This window comes from Lucilia sericata, unplaced genomic scaffold (genome assembly GCF_015586225.1).
Source record: "Lucilia sericata isolate MDLA Ls3-8-SP2 unplaced genomic scaffold, ASM1558622v1 Contig010409F_arrow, whole genome shotgun sequence".
Taxonomy (NCBI): Eukaryota; Metazoa; Arthropoda; class Insecta; order Diptera; family Calliphoridae; genus Lucilia; species Lucilia sericata.
This window is the reverse complement of record NW_023998345.1, coordinates 1-4,265: the sequence shown is the minus strand read 5'-3', so window position 1 is coordinate 4,265 and position 4,265 is coordinate 1. Positions and strand designations below refer to the sequence as shown.

Genomic DNA, 4,265 nt, shown 5'->3' with positions numbered 1-4,265 from the left:
CAGTCAATTTGTTCAAATAGAACGTGAAGTTTCTAGTAGGATTCCAATTTACCGTGGTGTGCCACAAGGGTCAATGTTAGGGCCATTATTATTTTTGTTATATATAAATGACATTTATCATGAATTAAATTTCTTTGAAATGTTATACCTATGCTGATGACATACAGCTTTATCAACGTTTGACTTATTATCTCTACAAAATTCTGAGGCGCATATTAATCTGAACTTGATCTTTTAGTTGATTGGTCAAAACGTAACTTCTTACAACTAAATGCCATGAAATGCAAGGTAATGGTATTTTCTAAACAATCTATTTCTTTAAAACATTATTCTGAATAACGAAGTATTAAGGAAAATTGTTTCCTCATTATAAAACACTTGGTATTATTTTGGATGATAAGCTAACATTTAGTTTTCATATAAATTCAGTAATTCACGAATATCTTGGACATTGAGAAAGTTATATAATATTGGTTTTTACTTGCCCTCTTCAATAAAACGTCGTGTGCTTTATCATTGTGTTTACCGTATTAATTTATGGTATTGAAGTTTACTCATGTACCTCAAACTCCAACATTGACAGATTTAAAAAGATCCTTTAATAGTGTAGTACGTTATATTTATGGACTTCGGATTAGTGATCATGTTTCTCAATATTACGTTGATTTACTTGGTTGTAGTTTCTTCGATATGTTCAGTTGAGAAAAATGATTTTCTTTTTAAAACTATAAAATATGGTAAACCTGACTATTTGCAGAATAAATTTAACTTTGCTATTTCAAATAGAACACATTCTTTAATATGTCCAGCACATGTTTCATTATTTATGACGAGATCATTTCGAGTTAACATAGCGCGCTTATGGAATACTGTTATTCCTTACCAGGAACGTAAATTCTCACATTCATTATATGCATTTAAAAATATTTTTTTGTCGAATTCATAACTAACCCTGAGCCTATTTTTAATGATATTCCACTATGTAAATGTATATTGTACAGCCATTTCCCCTAAGTTTTTATAAAATATTTAATTGGTATAACTCATTTGTTGCAAAAAATCTTTTATATAACCTTATTGCATTTCGCTCCTATTATGTTTTACTGTCATTTTTAGGCTAATAATATTATCTTTATTTTCACCAATTTATAGAATCCTAATCAGTGTGTGCAAAACTTCAAGTCTAACTATTAAAAATAAGAAAATTATAATTAAAAAAAATTATAAATATATGTTATATTTCTTACTAAATAATGGTACCAATACTTATTTTTGTATTATAAGTATATTTAATTGTAGACTAGCCCAATTAGGCCCTCTCGGCTTACGGCCATTGTTTTTGAATAAATAAACTAAAATAAATAGTTTATTCATATAATATATAATATATGAATAAATATATAACTATATATAATCTATATATTGCCAAAATTTAATTATTTACATATAAAAAATCTTTATAAAAATTATAACTACTAAATTTATTATGTAAATAAATTATAATAATAAAAAAAAATTATTTCTTTTTCAAAAAGTTTAGTCTAAAGAAAAAAAAAAAAAAAAAAAACATGAGAAACCTACTTTTAATGAATTGCCTGATAAAAGGATTACCTTGATAGGGTAAATCATGTAATAATATTACATTTCATTATATTTAATAGAATTAAACTATTTCTAAAAGTATCAAAAACTTTTGTGCATCATACACCAAAATATAATTATAAAAAGATAAGCTAATTAAGCTACTGGGCTCATACCCCATTTATAAAGGTTCTAATCCTTTTCTTTTTAATTTTTAATAATTCATCAAAAATTATATTTTTCGGAATTTTAATAATAGGAACATTAATTTCTATTTCTGCTAATTCATGGTTAGGTGCTTGAATAGGGTTAGAAATTAATTTATTAGCTTTTATCCCCCTAATAAGAGATGATAAATTAATATCAACAGAAGCCTCATTAAAGTATTTCTTAACTCAAGCATTAGCATCTTCAGTATTTCTATTCGCAGTGATTCTGTTTTTACTAAATTCAAGTAAAACAAATTCAAATTATTTTATAGAAATAATAATCTTTTCTTCTCTTCTTTTAAAAAGAGGTTCTGCTCCATTTCATTTTTGATTCCCTAATGTAATAGAAGGACTTTCATGAACAAATACATTAATTTTAATGACTTGACAAAAAATTGCACCTTTAATATTAATTTCTTATATTATTTTTAAGCCATTAATTATTACAAGTATTATTCTTTCAAGATTAATTGGTGCTTTAGGTGGATTGAATCAAACTTCTTTACGTAAATTAATAGCTTATTCTTCTATCAATCATTTAGGATGAATATTAGCAGCAATATATAATAGAAATTTATTATGAATAACATATTTTTTATTTTATTCATTTCTTTCATTTGCTATAATCTTTATATTCAATATATTTAAAACTTCTCATATTAACCAATTATTTTCATTATTTTTTCATTCAAAGGTTATAAAATTTTTTTTATTTTTTAATTTATTATCATTAGGAGGATTACCCCCATTTTTAGGATTTTTCCCTAAATGAATTGTTATTCAATCTTTAACTATTAATAATCAATTATTTTTATTAACATTTATAGTATTAATAACATTAATTACTTTATATTTTTATATACGATTATCATATAGAGCTTTTATATTAAATTATTATGAAAATAATTGATTAAACTATTCTATATTCAAATCTAGTTATATGAAAATTTTTATAACTTTTTCATTTATTTCAATTTTTGGGTTATTCCTAATTTCTTCTTTATATTTTTTATTTTAAAGGCTTTAAGTTAAATAAACTAATAGCCTTCAAAGCTATAAATATAAGAATAATCTTTTAAGCCTTAGTAAATTATTTACTCCTTTAGAATTGCAGTCTAATGTCATTATTGACTATAAGGCCAATGATTAAAGAGAAATAATTCTCATAAATAGATTTACAGTCTATTGCCTAAACTTCAGCCATTTAATCGCAACAATGGTTATTTTCAACTAATCATAAAGATATTGGAACTTTATATTTTATTTTGGAGCTTGATCCGGAATAATTGGAACTTCTTTAAGAATTCTAATTCGAGCTGAATTAGGACATCCTGGAGCTTTAATTGGAGATGATCAAATTTATAATGTAATTGTTACAGCTCATGCTTTTATTATAATTTTTTTTATAGTAATGCCAATTATAATTGGAGGATTTGGAAATTGATTAGTTCCATTAATACTAGGAGCTCCAGATATAGCATTCCCTCGAATAATAATATAAGTTTTGACTTTTACCTCCTGCATTAACTTTATTATTAGTTAGTAGTATAGTAGAAAACGGAGCTGGAACAGGATGAACAGTTTTACCCTCCTCTATCTTCTAATATTGCTCATGGAGGAGCTTCTGTTGATTTAGCTATTTCTCTCTTTCATTTAGCAGGAATTTCTTCAATTTTAGGAGCTGTTAAATTTTATTACTACAGTTATTAATATACGATCAACAGGAATTACTTTTGATCGAATACCTTTATTTGTTTGATCAGTAGTAATTACAGCTTTATTACTTTTATTATCATTACCAGTATTAGCAGGAGCTATTACAATACTTTTAACAGACCGAAATCTTAATACATCATTCTTTGACCCTGCAGGAGGAGGTGATCCAATTTTATACCAACATTTATTTTGATTCTTTGGACACCCTGAAGTTTATATTTTAATTTTACCTGGATTTGGAATAATTTCTCATATTATTAGTCAAGAATCAGGTAAAAAGGAAACATTCGGTTCATTAGGGATGATTTATGCCATATTAGCTATTGGATTATTAGGATTTATTGTTTGAGCTCATCATATATTTACAGTAGGAATAGACGTTGATACACGAGCTTACTTTACTTCAGCTACTATAATTATTGCTGTACCAACTGGAATTAAGATTTTTAGTTGATTAGCAACTCTTTATGGAACTCAATTAAACTATTCCCCTGCTACTTTATGAGCTTTAGGATTTGTATTTTTATTCACTGTAGGAGGTTTAACTGGAGTTGTTTTAGCTAACTCTTCAGTTGATATTATTTTACATGATACATACTATGTAGTAGCTCACTTCCATTATGTTTTATCAATGGGAGCTGTATTTGCTATTATAGCAGGATTTGTTCACTGATATCCTTTATTTACAGGATTAACTTTAAATACTAAGATATTAAAAAGTCAATTTGCTATTATATTTATTGGGGTAAATTTAACATT

At 25.5% G+C, this 4,265-nt stretch overlaps 2 pseudogenes; both read left to right on the top strand.

The window, feature by feature from the left end:
• The first annotated feature begins 1,742 nt into the window (after positions 1–1,742).
• Positions 1,743–3,202, top strand: LOC119615877 (annotated as a pseudogene).
• Positions 3,203–3,344: 142 nt separating this feature from the next.
• Positions 3,345–4,260, top strand: LOC119615876 (annotated as a pseudogene).
• Positions 4,261–4,265: the final 5 nt, after the last annotated feature.